At 48.7% G+C, this 21,579-nt stretch overlaps 1 pseudogene; it reads right to left on the bottom strand.

Moving 5' to 3' along the window:
* Positions 1 to 13,512: 13,512 nt before the first annotated feature.
* On the bottom strand, positions 13,513 to 13,692 carry LOC142586423 (U2 spliceosomal RNA; annotated as a pseudogene).
* Positions 13,693 to 21,579: the final 7,887 nt, after the last annotated feature.

Here is a 21,579-nt window from a genome sequence, read left to right on the forward strand (position 1 = left end):
GAAAAAATTGCTGCATCATCAAGATATGGCAAGGCGAACTCCTGCAAGTCTTTTAGGACAATATCCATTAACTTAGAGAGGCAGACGGCGCGTTCTTCAGCCCGAAGCTGAGTGCGAGAGGGTGAAAAGTGCCTACAGGTGAGATGAATGCGGTATTGCGGCTGGCACTTTCTGAAAGGGGAACTTGCCAGTACCCCCGCACGATATCTATAGTTGAAATGTATTTAGCAGCGCTAACTCTTTCAATTCGTTCCTCATTGTTGGGTACCGAGTACAGCTGATCCCTAGTGATGGCATTTAACTTCCTGTAGTCAGCACACGGACGAAGATCCTTTTTATGGGTTTCTACCAGTATTAGCGGTGACGTGTGGCCACTCTCACCGGACTCAATAACTCCCAACTTTAGCATGCGCTGTATCTCTGCCTCCATAATCACTCTCTGTCTTGGAAATACCCTGTAAGGCTTTGATCCTACGGGTTCGGTTGATGTCAGCTCTATTTCATGCGTTATTAGTTCGGTTCTACCCGGTCGATTGCTGAACCTGTCGAGATATTCCCCTAACACCCCTTTTAGCTCATCTAGCTGCTCGAGTCTTAGAGCGTGCGAGCTTACCGAATGTTTTACTACTTCTTTTAGGCCGATTTCAGACTTGGAGGTCACCTTATACTCCCTAAACTTGCTACTAGTGCCATCCTGCTCTTTGATGGTATAGTTAACGACACCGCTCCGTTCTACATACGGCTTCATCAAATTGCAATGATATATCCTCACCTCCTTCCTGCGACCGGGCATTTTCAGAGCATAGTTAGTATATGAAAGTTTGTGCAACACTTTAACGGGCCCGTCCCAGTGAACTTCAAGCTTATTCTTTCTTGAAGGTTTGAGGATCATTACCTGGTCTCCGACGTTAAACGTACGAAGCCTCGCATTCTTGTCGTAATAGAATTTGGCGTTCTTTTGCGCCACTATCATGTTTTTTTCGACTAGCTCTTGGGTTGCGCTTAGCCGTTCCAGCAGATTTAGCACGTATTCAACCACTGTTGGACTCTCTCCTCTTTATTCCCACATCTCTCTTAACATTCTAAGTGGAGAACGGAGTGTCCTCGCATGCACTAGTTCTGCTGGCGAGAACCCTGTAGCCTCATGTGTAACCGTTCGCAAAGCAAACAAAGTTGCCGGCAGACAGTTCTCCCAGTCCTCCTTGTGCTCGTAACAGAGAGCACGCAAAACTCGCTTAAGCACTGAATGCCACCTCTCTACACTGTTTGACTGAGGGTAATAGACGGAACTGTGTATCAATTTTACCCCGCACTTCTGCAAGAATGTGGAAGTCAGTGCGCTGGTGAATACTGACCCTTGATCCCCCTGAATTTCGGCTGGAAACCCAACTCGCGCAAATACTGTCAGAAGTGCGTCTACTACTTAGGTGGAGCTGAGCTCTTTCAGAGGGATTGCTTCTGGAAACTTTGTAGCCGGACATAGCATGGTAAAGAAGTACTTGTAGCCCGATTTTGTTTTGGTAGAGGCCCTACCGCGTCTATCACAAGTCGTCTGAAAGGTTCTGTTATTAAGGGCACTACCTTTAGTGGAGCTTTGCATGTCTCTCCTGGTTTACCCGAGCACTGGCAGGCGTCGCATGATCTTAGAAAGTTTTCTACGTCTTTGAAACAGCCAGGCCAGTAGTATTCCATAAGCAATCTTTCCTTTGATTTGTTTATGCCTAGGTGGCCGGACCATCCATTTTCATGACAGAGACTAAAATAGTCCTCCCTGTACTTAGTAGGTACGACTAACGGATCTAAAATCCTACCCTTTCGATCTCTGTAGTGCCGATACAACAATCCTCCTCTCTCATGTATCGTCACGTTGCGCCTAGCAATGCTTTCTTCAGCTGTGTGATGTAATTTAGCTAAGCTGTCATCATTCTTTTGCTCTGCCGCCAGTGACTCTCTGCCCACACGTAAGAGCTGATCACAGTTCTTTGAGGCTGGGAATAATAATGACCCTGTCTCGCTTGCGAGTGCATCAGCGGGCTCTTCCTGCAGGGGTAAACTTTGACACCCTGGCACGCTCTCATTGAGCTGTTCACTTGGCAGGCTTTCCTCAACTGTTTTTTCATCCCTCGAGCCTAGCTCGGATTCGGTTATTGAAGTTATCTCTTTTGCTGCTTCCGCTGGAGGAGCTTGTGCATTTTCAGCCGAAAGCAACGCGATTTTACGAGCTTGGCCTCGCGTCAATGCCTGTACTACGCCCTCTCCCAGTTTAAGCCCTTTGTCACGCAGTAACTGATTCGAACGATTTGAAAAAATATAAGGGTACTGCAGTGACAAAAATTTTGAAACTGCAGCCTCGGTCACTAGCTCCCCAAATGGTCCACTGATTTTCACTTTGGCCATGGGCAGAAACACGCTGTGTTTTTCTACAACCTGTTTGATCCATGCTACTTCTCCAGTAAAGTCATTTACCGTCTCGTAGAACGGATGGACAATGTCCATCGTGGCGGCACTGTCTCTTAGCACCCTGCATGGTTTGTCATTGACTTGCAGGTCGTGAAGATATGTGCTTAAAAGTTCCATATTCTCGTCTTTTTCCTCCACGTAGGAGAAAACTACGCTAGGCTTCCCGCAGTTTACAGCTATATGTCCCAGTTTGTGGCATTTATAACAATGGATCGGCCTAAAAGATTCCAATTTTCTTTTCTGTTCCTTTTGTTGTGCGGTTTCCCCGTTAAGTTTCTCCTCGCTTTTTTCTGCTGGCTTTTCCTCCACGTCTACAGGCTCCGATCATCTAATCTGCGAACCCTTCTTGAACGGAAATGGTTTCCGTAGTCCATTTTGGCCGTCCCAATTTCCGCCCTCGGCGTTCAACTTTCTACGCATTGTCTACTCTTCGGCTAATTCAGCCGCCCTTTCCACAGTGTTTACATTCCCTCTGTCTTGCACCCACAGCTTCACAGATGCTGGGATGCTTTTGTAAAACTGCTCTAGACATATGCATTCAATGATCCTGTCTTTGCTCTCGTACGCGCTTTTCAGCCACTCGACTAGGTTTGGCTTTGAGCTATATGCAAACTCCGGATACCCCTCGCTATCTTTCTTGCCTGTGCTCCTAAACCTTTGCCGAAAAGCTTCGGCTGAAAGGTGGTATTTCTTCAGGAGACTAGCCTTAACTTTCACATAATCATATGCATCCTGTGCGCTGAGTCTGGCGATTACTTCCGCCGCCTCACACGGCAACATAGACAGCAGCCGCTGTGGCCATGTACTCAACCCGAAGTTCATCTTCTCGAAAGTCCTTTCAAAATTGCTTAGCAACAAGCCTATGTGGGTCCCGACCTCAAATGGCTTTAATAGTCTGTCCATGCGGTATGATTCTGCCTGACTTGGTCGTCTCAGAGCCCCTTCACTTCCTTGAGACAACTCCGAACGTTTGCTTTCAAGTTCAAGTTGCATTTTTCTTAACTCGCGATCTTTATCACGTTCCTCTCTCTCTCTTTCCTTTTCCTCTCTGTCCCGTTCTTCTTTCTCGCGTTCTTCTCTCTCTCTGTGTCCCGTTTCTCTCTGTTTTTTCAGGAGTTAATTCCAACCCCATTTCAATTTCTTGCTCACTGGCCTGTTCGGAAATTAGCTCCAATAATTCCGATTTTAGCATTTCCTTGCGTACATCTAGGCCCAGTTCCTCACCAACAATCAACAATTCCTCTCTTTGCACTGTCCTTAACTCCATGATCGCTGCTTTACTGCCTTGGTCCTGCTCGCTAAATCTAGCTAGGAAAACGCAACCTAGCTAACACTCAACAATCTAGCTTCCCTACTGTTCTAAACAGAACAACCACGAAATGAAGCCTAGAGAGTGAAAGCAAGAACCAAGCACTCACCGCAGACACAGCACCACGTCGCAAAGTCCGTCTCACCGCTGTCAGCCAGTTAGGATTGGGGGCTCAATCCCAGCGTTCGTAACCAGTTGTCAAGATTGGAGTCGGGCATGAATTAGATGGTAGCTGGCCCATGCCGTCGCCCAACTTATCCACGCTGAGGACGTTGATGAAGGGAAGGACTGCTTCTCATCGAGAACGAGCAATATGGGTTTATTCACAGTATCTACATAAGGACGTTGCAGTTCATCAGTCTAGCATGACTGCGAGAGAAAGTGCTCTCGAGCAGCCGCACAACAGCGGTTTTTAAACACTCGGTCCTCCCTCGATCCCAAGGTGAGGGAAACGTTCGGCTAGTCATCGTAAACGAGTCGCCTCTCTGCACGAGGGATTGCACACACACACTTCCGCACAGGTTCACGGTCCTCAACCGAGGTCAGGCGGTCTTCGCCGAACCCGGGGCTTACGTCAGGAAAGGTGCCTTTTATTCCCCGAGCTGACCCCCGCAGCGCGGCCGGTTGCCCATTGTCTTGCGTCTTGAACGGCGCGTGGGAAGGGGCCCCAAACTACGTTCCCTCGGGGACTCCTCCGCTCGCGGCAGACCGTGTAGGCGGTGTCGTGTTCCGGCACAAAGCCTGCTTCGTCGAACTCATCTCGGCTCCTGTGACGGAGAGTCGAGGACGCGCGTATTGTACTCCGGACACAGTCGACTTAGTGACGCTGTGGCTAGAGGGTTGCGGCGACCTTCCAGGGAAAGTTTGGCACCACTGTCGCAACTGGCTGGCAAAACTTGCACCTCAGCAGGCCGTTCTTAACAAGTCCTTCATACTTGGGCAGTAGTTTCGAGGAGAGCCCAGGTGCAATGGTAGGGACCGAGAGCCACACAAGTGTTTCGGGAGGAACGTGGGTGCAGAAGTGGTTTTTTCGAACGCTTTTCTGGCACTTTTGGTCATTTGAAATAGAAGCCCCTGCAAAATCGCGACGCCCTTCGGCATGTCAGGCTCTGGCTGAAATGGGCCCACACTCCCAGATGCATCCGGCTTCTACAGAAAGATTGCGTCGATTGTGTGCCACGGGTGCCAGCCGTACAATAAGAAAGAGTGAAAAGCCAGTGGTGCTCTTAGGGACGGCATTGTAGACGTAGGTTGGAAGGGCAGAATGGCATCCCAATTTGTGTGGTCGGAGGCTACGTACATTGCGAGCATGTCGCCAAGTGTACGGTTAAAGCGCTCTGTGAGGTTATTGGTCTGCGGATGGTAAGCAGTAGTTGTGCGGTGCACATCGTGGCACTCTTTGAGGATGGCTTCGACGACTTCCGACAAGAAGATACGTCTGCGACCGCTGTGCAACTCCTGTGGTGGAGCATGACGCAGTGTGAATCGACGAAGCAGGAAGAAGGCAACACCGCGAGCCACTGGGAGGACGGCAGTGTCGGCGTATCGCGTGTGGTGCTCAACAGCCGCAATGTTCCGTCAGGGGAAGTGGCCCACACAAATCGATGCCGATGCGCCCGAACGGCCGGGTAGGGCAAGAGTTGCAGACTGGCTGGTGAGAGGCGCGGTGAAGATTTCCGGCGCTGACAATCGCGGCATGAGCAAGCGTACTCCTCAACGTAGCTGTACATCCCGCGCCAGCAGTACTGCTGTCGAATGCACTGGTAAGTTTTGAATACTACCGAGTATGCGCACTGTGGGTCAGAGTGGAATAGCACACATATTTCAGAACGCAGACTGCGGGGTACTACTAGCAACCACTGGTGGCCATCGGTGGTGTAATTGCATTGGTGGAGCAGGTCGTCACGAATGGCGCAATGGCGGGCTTGACGACGTAACCGCGAGTGGTTGGTTGTGCCGGTGGATCAGAGAGCAAGTCTATCAGCGAGGCATTCCAGGGGTCCTTGCGTTGTTCGGAAGCGAAAGTACGAAGGCCGATGGAAGAAACGGCAAGCTGGGATACGGAGCAGCGGGCATTGTCGTCGGGCAAGGGAGAGCGTGAGAGGGCGTCGGCGTCAGACTGCTGGCGGCCGCTGCGGTAGAGCACGAGGATATCGCAGTCCTGCAAAGGAAGTGCCCAACGGGCAAAGCGACCTGAGGGGTAATGAGTAATGCCCTTAGGTGTTACTCAGCGCATCGCTATTAGGAAAGCGCCAGCAACGCCTCGCGGATGGCGATACAGCGCGTGTTTTCCGTGCACACGCACACGGCAACGCCCGAGTCTCCCATCCAATGAGAAGCCACGGCGTGGCTCCTGGCCTTCGGGGTGCGTGAAAAGTGTGTTCGGCGTGGAGACGCAGTTGACTGTGGAATAGGGTCCTGTTAACTCTTCTTTTAAATTGTGTGAATGCTTAGTATTGAGTTTCTGGGCACAAGTTCGCCCACAATAAACCAGTTTGTTTAGTGTGCTTCATTGAAGAATGCTACAGTAGGCTTCCTCAAATAAAGATAGAAATCTTTCGTATGCCTCGTCAGACGTCTTTGAGTTATATACGATATCCCAAGCTATATTATTGAATGTGGTGTGAGAACTTTGTAATGTACTTTCATTAATGTTTCGAACCTTGATATCAATAAAAGATCATTTTCTGACAGCTTGATAAGATTTGCTAAGCAAAAAAATCGGAAAGGGGTCACTGATGTGTGAAGTGAGAACGCCTCCTAACGTGTCATCTGGATCTAGGTTAGAAATAAAAAGATCAAGGGATCCAGTTGAATTAAACGTTATACTTGTCGCCGCTTTGATAAGACTAGTGAAGCCATGCGACTGCAACATTGTTTCAAAATAGTGCTGTGATGTTGATACCTTTAACATATCTGTATTGAACCCACCACCAAGGATAAGTGTCAGTTTATGTACGTTTGCATAATTAAGTGAGTTTTCAATATGATCAAAGAAAATGGATAAACTTCCATCAGGTGGACGCTACGTCAACGCAATGGTAATTTTTTTTTCCTTTTACACCTCACAACAAGGCTTTCAGTATCATTGGTAATAAAAGAAAATGTACCGCGCAATTCGCACTCAATGGATCGCTTTACGTGCATTAGTAAACCACCTCCATCTCTGGTTGTCCGGTTTAGGAAAAGTGTTGGGTAGTATGCATCCATTATGGCATCACTCTCTGGCTTGGACCAAGTTTGGGTTAAAAATATAATGTCAAACTGGAAATTAAAATTTTGCAATCACTTTTAATTCGTCTTCTTTATTACGTGCTCACCGGATCTAAATGAAAGCATTTGAAACCCTTTACTCTGTAAACTGTATTTGCGATGACGAAGAGGCGAGCAGTGTGAAGACGACGACGACGACAATGGGAGGCTAGTGCAGACTGTTGCCTCTTGGCCAAGTGCGGCGTATTTTCTTGTAAATATACTTGTATATAGCTTTACGTCTGCGTCTTGCTACGTAACAATATTATAGATAAATTATAAAGTAAACATTCCTTTAGCTAACCAGATTATTTTGTACGCCATTGATTCAAATGTTCTCTTTTCTGGGGCGAATCTTATCGATCTTGAACAAATTGGAGAAATATGGTACAGGGACTTAGCACTTCGTTACTATGCAAAAAAAACGAAGTTTATGCTACTTTACCCCAAAAATAAACTAATATGTTTTGACATAAACTATTTTATCCGGATGTGGAGCTCTAACACGTTGACGCTGATTTCTAGGAAGTTACGTTGCACAAAAGCTTCAGCTGGACTAGCCATGTCGACAACCTAAGCATAAAATTTCAAGAGCACTAGGAATAATATACCGTTTTCGTAATATTCTTCCCCTCCCAATCAAAAGACAGTTATATTTCTCGCGTATTCGTTCACAAATTAGCTATTAGTTATTTTTTGTGGTTCTGGGTAACACTACGGACATAGAACAACTTTATGTTCTACAGTGATGACCAACAACGTTATTTAAACGCCCTGGTTAGAAAATAAGCGCTTTGAAACTGATGTCACAGAACAATATTCCGAAGCTTAAATATTCTTATAAAACCAAATGAAGTGTGTTTTTACTTAATGAACTGAGAATTAATTATGCAGATTTTTCTCGCCACTGTTTAAATGCACCTTGAAACGATTTTGTACGAGTGTACTGTGCAGCGTGTAATCTATTATGAGGTTTTAAAAATGTGCATCGCTACCGATCGCAGCGGCGCCGCTCCCCTGGGTTTTCAGCGGCCCCCTCGCAATTGACGTAGTTAGCGCAAATGACGTCAGTTGAATCGAGCATTAACGAGAGGGTGGCAGGTCTTGTTGTGAAACTTAATAAAAGGGACAAAATTAAGGTTGTACAGGTCTACGCCCCTATATCCAGTCATGATGACCAGGAAGTCGAAAGCTTCTATGAAGACGTGGAATCGGCGATGGGTAGAGTGAAAGCAAAATACACTATACTGATGGGCGACTTCAATGCCAAGGTAGGCAAGAAGCAGGCTGGAGACAAGGCAGTGGGGGAATATGGCATAGGCACTAGGAATAGCAGGGGAGAGCTATTAGTAGAGTTTGCGGAACAGAATAATATGCGGACAATGAATACCTTCTTCCGCGAGCGGACTAGCCGAAAGTGGACGTGGAGGAGCCCGAACGGCGAGACTAGAAATGAAATAGACCTCATACTCTGCGCTAACCCTGGCATCATACAAGATGTGGACGTGCTCAGCAAGGTGCGCTGCAGTGACCTGTGGATGGTAAGAACTCGAATTAGCCTAGACCTGAGGAGGGAACGGAAGAAACTGGTACATAAGAAGCCGGTCAATGAGTTAGCGGTAAGAGAGAAAATAGAGGAATTCCAGATCAAGCTAAAGAACAGGTATTCGGCTTTAAATCAGGAAGAGGACCTTAGTGTTGAAGCAATGAACGACAATCTTGTGGGCATCATTAAGGAGTGTGCAATAGAAGTCGGTGGTACCTCCGTTAGACAGGATACCAGTAAGCTATCGCAGGAGACGAAAGATCTGATCAAGAAACGCCAATGTATGAAAGCCTCTAACCCTACAGCTAGAACAGAACTCGCAGAACTTTCCAAGTTAATCAACAAGCGTAAGACAGCTGACATAAGGAGGTATAATATGGATAGAATTGAACATGCTGTCAGGAACGGAGGAAGCCTAAAAGCAGTGAAGAAGAACCTAGGAATTGTCAAGAATCAGATGTATGCGTTAAGAGACAAAGCCGGTAATATCATTACTAATATGGATGAGATAGTTCAAGTGGCTGAGAAGTTCTATAGAGATTTATACAGTACCAGTGGCACCCAAGACGATAAAGGAAGAGAGAATAGTCTAGAGGAATTCGAAATCCCACAGGTAACGCCGGAAGAAGTAAAGAAAGCCTTGGGAGCTATGCAAAGGGGGAAGGCAGCTGGGGAGGATCAGGTAGCAGCAGATTTCTTGAAGGATGGTGGGAAGATTGTTCTAGAGAAACTGGCCACCCTGTATACGCAATGCCTCATGACCTCGAGCGTGCCGGAATCTTGGAAGAACGCTAACATAATCCTAATCCATAAGAAAGGGGACGCCAAAGACTTGAAAAATTATAGACCGATCAGCTTACTGTCAGTTGCCTACAACCTATTTACTCAGGTAATCGCAAATAGAATGAGGAAATCCTTAGACTTCTGTCAACCAAAGGACCAGGCAGGATTCCGTAAAGGCTACTCAACAATAGACCATATTCACACTATAAATCAGGTGATAGAGATACCCTTATATATAGCTTTCATTGATTACGAGAAAGCGTTTGATTCTGTTGAAACCTCAGCAGTCATGGAGGCATTACGGATTCAGGGTGTAGACGAGCCGTGTGTAAAAATACTCAAAGATATCAATAGCGGCTCCACAGCCACCGTAGTCCTCCATAAAGAAAGCAACAAAATCCCAATAAAGAAAGGCGTCAGGCAGGGAGATACGATCTCTCCAATGCTATTCACAGCGTGTTTACTGGAGGTATTCAGAGACCTGGATTGGGAAGAATTGGGGATAAAAGTTAATGGGGAATACCTTAGTAACTTGCGATTCGCTGATGATATTGTCTTGCTTAGTAACTCAGGGGACCAATTGCAATGTATGCTCACTGACCTGGTGAGGCAAAGCAGAAGAGTAGGCCTAAAAATTAATCTGCAGAAAACTAAAGTAATGTTTAACAGTCTCGGAAGGGAACAGCAATTTACAATAGGTAGCGAGGCTCTGGAAGTCGTAAGGGAATACATCTACTTAGGGCAGGTAGTGACGGCGGATACCGATCATGAGACGGAAATAATCAGAAGAATAAGAAGGGGCTGGGGTGCGTTTGGCAGGCATTCTCAGATCATGAACAGCAGGTTGCCATTATCCCTCAAGAGAAAAGTTTAGACAAGCTGTGTCTTACCCATACTCACGTACGGGGCAGAAAAATGGAGGCTTACGAAAAGGGTTCTACTTAAATTGAGGACGACGCAACGAGCTATGGAAAGAAGAATGATAGGTGTAACGTTAAGGGATAAGAAAAGAGCAGATTGGGGTGAAAGAACAAGCGCGAGGTAATGATATCTTAGTTGAAATCAAGAAAAAGAAATGGGCATGGGCAGGACATGTAATGAGGATGGAAGATAACCGATGGTCATTAAGGGTTACGGACTGGATTCCAAGGGAAGGGAAGCGTTGCAGGGGGCGGCAGAAAGTTAGGTGGGCGGATGAGATTAAGAAGTTTGCAGGGACGACATGGCCACAATTAGTACATGACCGGGGTTGTTGGAGAAGTATGGGAGAGGCCTTTGCCCTGCAGTGGGCGTAACCAGGCTGATGATGATGAGGATGATGATGTCCGATTGCCTACTCAGATTGCGTCTTTAATAATTTTTCCAACTTGATGACGAACAAATGTTGAACAAATGTCGGTTAATTTGTTTCTATAAAGAAAGTTACCGACAGAGAATACACAACGACAATTTGTCGCCACTACAATGGGGGTGCTTGCCTAGCAGCGCTGGTAGCTTTGCAGCGGTAGGCGGGAACAAGTCAGTCGGTGCTATGGCGACGCGCGCAAGCAAGCGCTTTTCGACGTCTTCTTCTTTCACCAGCACCGTGCCCAGTGCCTTCAGTACAGTCACTCCCCACCGGAAGGGTAGCCATCCTGGCGACCTAAGGACAGGAGAACACAGGGGGTTCATGGCAATGCTTGATCCGGGAGACGTGGACAATTTCTTGGCCGCGACGACGGTGTTCGAAAGACTCTTCCATCATTTCGGTGAGGCAGTTATCTGTGCATGTTCGTTTCAGTACCCGATAGGGACCGTGGTGCTTGGAAAGCAGCTTGGAGGATAGGCCTGGAGGAGTAGAGCGCACCCACAACCTGACCAGCGAGCCGGAAGCAAAGCACGTAGCCGTAGTGGATGCATCGTGACGGCGATACTTCTCGCGCCACTGGTCCTGGGATGTGAGCGAAAGAGCCAGCTCACGGCATTCTTTGGCGTATGCAGCCACTTAGGAAACAACAGCCGACTCAGAAGCATGCAGGCGGTAGAGTAGGTTCGTGTCCGTAGTGCATGAAGGTTCGTGTCCTCAAAGGAGAAAAAAAGATGAGAACCCTGTGGTGCTTTGCGTTGCACTATTGTAAGCGTAGGTGACTAAAGGCAGAATTCGATCCCAATCAGAGTGGCCAGATAAAACACACATGGCCAACATGGCGCCAAGGGTGCGGTTAAAACGCTGTGCCATCCCATTATTTCGGGGACGATATGCCGCGGCAGTGCGGTGAATGATGCGACACTGCTTTAGTAATGCTGAAATGACGTCGGAGAGGAAAGCGCGACCGCGGTCCCTCAGTAATTCTCAAGGTGCTCCATGCCGTAAAATCAGGTTTGGAAGAATAAAACTGGCGACGGCTTTTGCTGTGGCAGAAGCTAGGGCTGAAGTTCCAGCGTACCGCGTGAGGTGGTCGATAGCAACAATAACCCGACGGTTGCCGCTTCGAGTGTTAGGAAGCGGACCGTACATTTCAATGCCGGCGAGTTCCAACGCTCGAGCGGGGCATAGCAAAGGTTGCAAGGGGTCGGCAGCATGTTGAGGTGGCGTCTTGCGTCGTTGGCACATGGGGCATGACCGGACATGCTGGTGAACGAAACGGTACATACCGTGCCAGTAGTGCCGACGGTGGAGGCGCGAGTATGTATTTAATACACCAGTGTGGCCGCATTGTGGATCGTCATGGAAAGTGGCGCAGATGTCGAAGCAGATGTGCCGGGAAATAACAAGCAACCACTTGCAGCCGATGGAGTTGCAGTTGCGGCGGTCGAACAGGTTATCCCGAATAACGAAGTGCGTGGCTTGGCAACGGAGCGTCCGAGAGATCGGAGCTGGTGAGTGGCTAGGCAGGAAGTCAATAAGCGAAGAGATCCATGGGTTTTCGCACTGCTCAGATGGCATGTCGAAAGTGTTCAGAGCGAAGGCACCGCAGGTGAAACAAGACGAGTGGACAGGACCCGAAGACAGGGGTTACTGAGAAAGAGCGTCTGCGTCTGAATGCTTTCGGCCTGAGCGGTAAACAACGCGGATGTCGTACACTTGTAGGCGCAATGCCCAACGAGCGAGCTCACCCGTGGATCGTTTAGTGAAGACAACCAGCAAAGGGCAAGATGGTCGGTCACCATGTCAAATGGCCGCCCATAAACCTAAGGACGAAATTTTGGATAGTCCAAATAATAGGCAGACATTCATTCTCAGCAACCGAGTACTTAGCCTCGGCTTTGGCAAGGGTGCGGCTGGTATAGGCTACGACGTACTCTTCAACGCTATCCTTGCGTTTTGCAAGAATAGCGCCTAGCCCAACAATACTAGCGTCCTTGTGGAACTCAGTTGGAGCAAAGGACTCGAAGCGTCGCAGTACCAGAGGCGAATTGAGAACGCGGCGCAATTCTTGGAATGCGTCGTCGCATGCCGGAGACTAGGCCGATAGGTCAGAATTGCCGGTGCGTCAAGGGGGCAATGATAGGAGGAAAATTACGGACGAAGCGTCGGAAATGTGAGCATAGGCCGATGAAGCAGCGAAGCTCTTTCATGGTGGCTGGTTTGGGGAACTCGGATACGGCGCTAATATTCTTAGGGTCCGGAAAGATACCGTCTTTTGAAACTACATAACCAAGAATAATAAGCTTGCGAGCGGCGAAGTGACGTTTCTTCAAATTTAGTTGCAGTCCTGCTGTAGAGAGTCACACAAGGACTTGCTCGAGGAGGCTGAGATGCGACGCAAAGTCGGTGGAAAAAAACCACAATGTCATCTAAATAACAAAGGAACGTGTTCCACTTCAGCCCTCGAAGAATCCATCATTCGCTCGAAAGTATCAGGCGCGTTGCAGAGGCCGAAGGGCATGACGGTGAATTCACCAGGTGTTACAAAGCCTGTCTTTTGGCGATCGGCTACTGCCATTGGCACCAGCCAGTACCCGGAGCACAGATTCAGCGAATAATTCTGCTCCCTGTAGAATTTCAAAGACATTGTCGATGCGCGGCAAAGGGTGCACATCTTTGCGTGTTATTCGGTTAAAGCGGCAATACCCGACACAGAACCCTATGGAGCCATCGTCTTGCAGCGAAGCTGTATATGGCTAGGTTCTGGAAAAAATGCGTGTGTCTATCGAGCCGTGTAGATCGAGAATTTCTCCCCATAAGTGGGCCGATGCCGAAGATAGCGCAATACCGGGCCGACCCGCGGCGGAAGTGAAACAGGCTTTAAGCACTCCGCCAACCTGCAAGAGTAAGTTTAATATCTGAGGTCCAAATATAACCTGTATCAGACATTAAACGGATAAGCCCAGATACCCCATTTTGACCCGCGTCGGCCATGTCTATTTTCGTACCGCCCTCTCTTTGTTTGTGTTCCAAGCCCTTGCGTATCTCCTTTCCGTTCGTTCCGCTCTCCTGTGGTGGTGGTCCCGTAAGTGTGCTGCCCGACAGCACCGCGAGGCGGAAAGGAATGCGAACCGTTCATGTGGCCCCGATCCCGCAAACTTGGAACGTTTCACCGGAGCGACAGCGAGGCTCCAGAGGGAGTTTGTGAGGAACCAATTTTGTGTGACCTTTGTTGTGTGTGGCGACCGCTTGTGGCTTTCGAGTGTCCTCACAGCCGTTACTGCACTGCGGGACGTCGACCAACGCGCGATCGACTTCGCTACGGAGAAGCAATGTGCTCCCTCGGAGTGCGGTTAAGTACTGTCGTGTGCAATATGAGCGAGAACCCAGGAGTGCGTGTCAGATAGCCTCGAACCCCGCTATGGACGATACGTGGCGGCCACCATCGAAATAAAGTGGAAAGGAGGGCGCTGTTCTAATAACTGTTAGCACTCCCCCCATGCGTCTCTTTATACGAAGTGCACAACTTCCCACCGCCAGCGAACATTGATAAAGCTGTTTGATGTTGCGGTTACTGATAACTTTGTGCACCGAAGCGTGGCCAGTAGCAGCACTGTTTTGAAACGTCAAAATTTGAGAGCTACTTCCTTGGGAAATCTGTCCGTCTTTCTGGAACGCGTGGCACGATGCGCTTCATAAGATATACATCAGTTCCTGTGGGGGTATGACTGAAAATACCTTACACTAAACGCAGGAACGGTCTCAAAAAAAAGAAAAGCATGACTAAAAAAGTTACTCGCTGTAAGTTACTGTGCACGTAACCGTATTATCCGCTATCGGCGGCCAGTGAAACGCCGTAAGCTGCCGTTTTCGACAAACGCAAGCGCGGTGGGAGTGCCAACAGTTAGTGGACGAGCGCCCCCCTTTCCCCTCGGTTATCGACAGCGCCTTCCGCGTATCGCTCCAACTCGGTTTCAAAGCTATTTGCCACGCGCTCGCGTGTTCCTGCTCATTTTGCTCGCGATAGTACGTGTCTGCTCTACGTGCCAGGATTCGTTAGTAAAAGGTGTCGTGCCACGTTTTCCAAGAATACATGGGTTCTGTATACCCCCGGTGCTTTATCAGCTTCCTAGGCTCAACATCGTAAAGCGGCGACTAGTCGCGCCTCGCCTTCCGTGTGTGTGCACAGGGCGCTTGACGCACGGCAGTGGACAAAGGGGCCCCCGAATGCACGGCTTCGCTGGTCATCCACCATCACGGAGTGCAATGGCACTGCATATTTTTTTTAACGCGAACAACCGGAGATTCCCAGGGACTTTTAGAGGGCTGGATGATCCCATTCAACCACCAAATGCCTACAGATGTCGAACAGACGTTCAGAGCGGGACATTCAAATGTCCTTAGGACATACGTAAAAATCCTGCGGGTCCTTTTAGATGTCCATAGGATCGTCCCAGGCACGCGAAGGGACGTTCGTAGAAACGTCCCACGCACGTCAGAATGAAACATTCCGACGTCCAAGAGATTTTTAAATATGAATTATTCTTACTGCATAATCCCGAGCACGTCCTAAGGAAATTATTCTCGGAATGTAGGACGCTTCTAGGCCATTTTGTGTTACCAATCGTCCAAAGGACGTTTGTGGGACATTTGGTTGTGAATTTAGGATATGCACAGGGCATCCGCATTGATGATACATTTATATAATAGGGAGGTCCCTCAGTATGTGCCCTAGCAGTGCAGCCGTCCTACTGCATTTAACATACCATTAATAAAGTAAGCTTGTCCTTGTTTTGTGTAGGTTTGTAGGGCAACGATGAAAACGAAATGCATGGCTCTTGAATATCCATCCCAGTAGTCCAGTAAGGCGACCAAACATTTCTGTCAGGCAAAAGCTGAAATACCAGGAGACAGGCCAGAAATGCAGCCTACCGCATCTCAAAGCATACTAAATACAGTTACACCGCAGCTAAGCATTGTGTACCTAATTTCCTGCTATGGCAAGATAACACATTACACAGCACTTGATAAAGATGCATTAAATCAAAACATATCGCATAAACTACAATCAGTCAGGAGATGCAAACTATACTTTTTTGTGCTAATTGGAACAAAGCTACAAAACAAGGTTGTGCAGGCTGCTGAATCATTTGATAATCTCATTAAAAATGTCGCATTTAATTCAATAAAACACTTGCAGGAAGATTACAAGCTCATCTCTCAAATGTACTAAGCAGTTTTCAGTAAAGCACATCAATGCAAACAAATAAGGCCCAATAATTTCATCATACAAGCTCAGCCATTAGAAGTCATGACGCACCATGGCCAATAAAAGTGTGCAGGAATTAAACTGTTTACAAATGCACATTCGATAGCAAGAAAACTTAACAACTCGCAGTGGGGCCACTAAGAAGTTATCATGAGGCTTGCTGCGGGCTCACATTCGTAGTCGCAGGCTGTTCAACGATAAGTTAGCTGGTAAGTTCATATATGTTAGGCACTATAATAAAGTTGCTAGAGCCTTTCTGCGGGCCGTCTTCAGTAGTTATATACAGTAGCACAAGTTATGCTCAAGGTAGGACAACTACATTAGGCGTTAACGAAGTTACTTGATACTAGTTCATCGGTCGTAGACGCAAACAGCCGCTGTATGGTCACTCATTAATAGTGCAAATGCACTCTGCGTCCATGACATATACTGGTTAAAGTCATTAGAGCAAACATTTTTGAGTAGTGATGAGACAATTTCAGTTGAGCTAATATTTTGCAGATGCACTTCGACCAGTAAAAGAATTTTCAAATCCCTTTGTAGGATGGGGTACAAAGGAAGTTACTAAGAGGCCTACTGCGAGCTGGCTCACTTCAGCGGTTGCAGGTACATAAGCACATTTGCTGAAAAGTTCAGAGGTCTCAGCCATCAAGGAACCTACTTCGTTCAGGATTTCTGCGGGCTTACTTCAGCGGTCACACACAGTACAAATACTAACGATTTTAGAGATACATTAGTCAATAATAAGATTACTAAAGGCTCACTTTAGCATTTACAGACATGAACACAACAGAATGGTACACAGGTACAAAAGCAGTTACAAGACACCTGCTTAAGCACCAAACCAAACAGAGTTCACAGGTACTAGAATTTACTAAATCCTTGCTGTGCTTGAGTGGTCACATATACAAATTCACTTCAATTCGCAGCTCGAAGGCCTCTAAGCAAATTAACATAAGTCTGAATGCAGCCTTTCTTCCGTGGTCGCAGCCAAATAATGCTGAAGACGTCACAGGTACGTTGGCTACTACACACTTCACTAACACCTTGCAACTTGCTTGCTTCAGAGGTCACAGACACAAGAATACATTCTCTGAGGTCACCCGTACCAAAGGTTAGCAGCAGTTGAGTCGGCTTGCTTCAGCAGTCACACAAACAAATTCATCCTAACGAGTCCCTGATATCAGACGGTCTCAAAGAAAGTGACCAGAGGCTGATGGTGGCTGTTCTCCCACGGCGGCAGATACAAATATTTCTGAAAAGATTGCAGCTGTCTTCACGACTACACAATTTACTAAAGCTTGCTGCAGGCTGGCTTTAAGCGTTCGCAGACACAGAATTCACTGTAGTTTACAGGTACTAAGAAATTTAGTGGGGCATTTCTGTGAACTTGCTTCAACAGTCACAGAGACAAGTTATTGCAGTAGAACACTTTGTGGGGCTAGTTAGTTCATAGCTTTCAAAAGATGAAGCACCAACAGTAACAGCGCACTGTCTTGTCTTTGTTCCTTCTTAGTGTGATGTCACTGTTGGCGCTTCATTTTTTGAAAGACAAGCTATCCCAGAGTTCACCGGTACGTCAGCCCCCAAGGAAGTTACCACTTGGTGCAGAACAGAAGACATCACGGGTACGTCGGCAGCTACATAATTTACTAGCCATGCTGCAGGATCATTTCAGCGGTCATGCACACGAAAATCCACTGTTCAGATCAGAGGGGCTAAGAAAGTTAACCGATATCTGTGGGCTTGCTCCAGTACTGAGCAGCAATGAAGAATGATGTCGACCCAAAGTGACATCAGGCTGATGGAAGGCATAGAGCATGGCTGTAAAGTATGCAAGAAAGACGTGTTAGAAATGTGTACACAAATTATTATCCACCATGTGCATGTTAACAAGCCTCACATTTAACAGCAATCTGCTGCTTGTGACAGCAACTTTGCTTCCTTGTGGCTTTAGACAACTAGCTGAGCTGACTGTGACCAGAAAAGCAGTAATTGTTTCAACTCTATGAAAAGATAAAAGGAATCATCCTAATGTCAGCATCGCATTGTCAAACGAGCTGAAAACAGTAATAATTACGCAGTTTCTCCATAATGGCGAAGCAGTGATAGTGAGAGCAAATTACCAGACAGCTATATTAAGTAAATTAAGCGGCTGTGCGTGTTACCGCCAGTGTAAATTACAATAAACCTTCGCTTACTGATTAAATTGCTGTCTGTGCCGTGTGCACAGACAACCACTCATGCATCTCTCTGGACGACACGTCGGAAACTCGCTGTCGCAGCGCTGGCGTGCCGAAGCGACAAGCGATCGCGACTCTCGCTGCTTCGAGCCACAACGCGTTTCCAGGGCTCGCTGAGCTAAGCTCGCGCGGCCTTGGAGACGCTACCAGCGCGCGTAGCGAGCGGACGCATGGGACATCGGCTCCGGCGATTTTCGACCGTGGCGGCGGCCCAACGCGTTTGATCCCGACAATTTTGGACTTGACAGGACCAGCAGGTCAGCCGGCACGCAGGGAGACCACTCCCAATCCGGTGGGCCGATTTGTTGACCTTTTTAAGCGTTTTTCCTCCCATCCGCCATAGCGCCGCGACGCAGCCTCAAGGCTGAACGCCGGCGTTCGGCGGCGGGGAGGCCGCTCCAAGCCAACATGGCAAGCGCAAACCAGCAACGCGGCTACGACCCGGAAGGCATGGCATGGACAACTGTGCCGCAGACCAGTCGGGACCAAGCCTGCAACGCTAATGTGATCCGGGCCTTTGAAACAAGAGCCCAGAAACTCCAAGCCTGCGCACAAGGGAAGGCCACGTCAGCTCACGGAGGCCACCATGCGCAACCCGACAAGGCATCCGATGAGCGCGCAGCCGGAGGCCCAAGGCAAGTCAAAGCTGCATGGAAACCCAAGTTTCTCTGCAGATTTAGACCAGACGATGTGGTGCTAATCATCAAACCATTAACGGCGACAAGCTTGAAGAACTTACAACACGGTGAGCTAGGCCTAGCCCTACGACAGCGAGTCGGGGAGGCCGAAGCGGACAACTTTTACTTCACAATATCCCCGGACCAAAACCTGATCATCGTGGGCACGTCGAGCATCCACGCGGCAGACAAACTGGTCGGGGACTTTGCGATAAAAATCCAAGAAGGAGCAGACCTCCATTTGCACGGGCACGTAAAACAGAGCGAAGACAACGTGATTCACGGAGTCATCACAGTGGCCAATCTGGAAACCACCGAGTCCCTGCGAGGGAAGGTGAAAAGCTTTCACGGAGAAAGCACCATCCTGGAGATCCGAAAGTTCGGAACTTCTAACAAAGCCAGAATCACCTTCGAAGGCAAGTACAAGCCCAGAGCTGTACTGTACAACGCGCAAGTCATACCGGTAGCAAGGTACCGCCGTACCATATCAGCGTGTAACTTGTGCGGCACGGTAGGGCATAGGCCAGATACCTGCCCGACACCGAGACAAGAAAACTGCGGACTCTGCGGAACGCTAGCCCCGTTTGTGGAGGGGGTGCGGTCCCCTCACCTGTGCAACCCAAAATGTGCGGTGTGTGGCGGCGAACACGCCACGAACTCCAGAGACTGCACGGCGAAATTTCGCACGAACGCGCAGCAACAACCCAGCAATCAGGAGAAAAGGAGGAGGAAAAAGAAGAAAAAAAACAAGAAGACGAAGAAGGGAGGAAGCGGGAATCGCCCGCCCCCTCCACCTAGCAGGGAGTCGACTTCTGATCAACCCAAGCAAAAGAAGACCTGGGCCAGCATAGTCCAGAACGGGATGCGGCAGGTGAGTGGGACCGCCTCTCCTCCTCCTCCTCCCAAACCTTCCTCTCCACCCACACCCAACCCAGTAGAAACAGAGTTACGAAACCAGATAGCAGCCCTAAAAGCGCAGATCGCGGTGCTAACGAGCAAACTAGAAAGTGCGCTAGCTAAACCCCAGCCACCTCAGCAAGAGGAGACGATGGAAAGCGACACAGAACCTAGTCTTGAAAATAAACTAGAAGCTATGATGCGAAGGGTCCAAGAATCCATTCCCACCATAGTCTCACAACAGATAGCGAAAGCGATGACGGTTCGCAAATACGCTAACACGAGGAGACTCCAGACTCCCCGAGCCTACAGGATGCGTAGGGTGATAAGCGAGGACGAGGAGGAAGACCACCAGGAGCCATTTCCCCTCCAGAATAACAACAATCTCCAGATACAACATGGCGAGACAAACTAAAAAGAGTCCCATAACATTAACGCAGTGGAATAGTCGAGGCTTGAAATCGAGGACTAAGAGAGCGGATCTTAGGATGCACCTGTCTACGTACGAGCATACTCCGGCAGTAGTGGCCGTACAGGAACCTGGCGGGAACGTGAGCCTCCCAAACTACAAAACGTTCCAACTCGACCCCCTAACGTGCATCTTTGTGCACAAAAACTACACTGCAAATTTGGTAGATCTAGAATTACAAACCAGCTTTTCGCACGTGATGGTGACTCTTCTGCCACTGAAAAAGGAGGATTCGCCGCTACACATCCTGAACGTGTACTGCCCACCTAAAGCAAAAAACGTAACCTTCTCCACACTCCTGAGCAGAGCTATCAGGGAAGCAGGACGAGACCCGTTACTAGTAATGGGAGATTTCAACGCGCAGAGTCCCTCATGGGGCTATCATCGAGAGGACATACGAGGACGGAAGCTAGCGGAGGCGGCGTCCGCGTTAGGTCTAACCCTACACACTGACCCGGCGTGCCCCACGCGGATAGGGAACTCGGTGCAGAGGGACACGTGTCCCGACTTAACCTTCACGAAAAACGCGAGGCGAGTGGAGTGGACGAATACGGAGGAAACTCTCGGTAGTGACCACTGCCTGATCACCATAACGATCCGTACGAAACCCCTTACCAGGCCTACGGGGCACACTATGCTGCCGGACTGGACGAAATTTAGAAAGGAATACGAGGTAAGCTCCATCCAGGAACAGGGATATCAAGCCTGGACAAAACAGCTGCTGATCAACCTGCGTTCGACGGAAACGCAGGTAAAGCTCTCAGAGGCGGTGACGGACGTGGACACCCACCTCCTCCACCTCTGGGCAGCCAGACGCAGCATGGTCAAAAGATGGCGTAGACAGAAGCATAACCGAAAGCTAAGAGCTCGGATCGCGGCAATCACTAAAGAAGCGGCGGAGTACGCGGCGCAACTCGCGGACGCGAACTGGGTAGATAGGTGCAACGCGGCCGCTGGGCAGATGTCTAGCAAGAACACATGGCGCCTCTTCCGGGCACTCATAGATCCCAACCAGACGCGCACCGAGACGCACAAGCACCTGCAGAGAGCGGTACATGCATTTCAAGGAAATACGGCCCAGCTTGCACTGAAGCTTCGGGACCAGTACCTGACCACAACCCAAGATCCAAGGGGAGACGCTTACAGATACAATGGAGCCCAAAATGCTGAGCTGGACGAACCTTTCAAAATATACGAACTCAAGGCCGCTCTAGCGAGGATGAAACGCGGGACCGCGCCAGGAAGGGACGGGATCTCGGTAAAACTCCTAGCCAATCTGCCGGACCGCACATACGAATCCCTCCTAGAACACTTTAATTCGATTTG

Source organism: Dermacentor variabilis, chromosome 6 (assembly GCF_050947875.1).
Source record: "Dermacentor variabilis isolate Ectoservices chromosome 6, ASM5094787v1, whole genome shotgun sequence".
Classification (NCBI taxonomy): Eukaryota; Metazoa; Arthropoda; class Arachnida; order Ixodida; family Ixodidae; genus Dermacentor; species Dermacentor variabilis.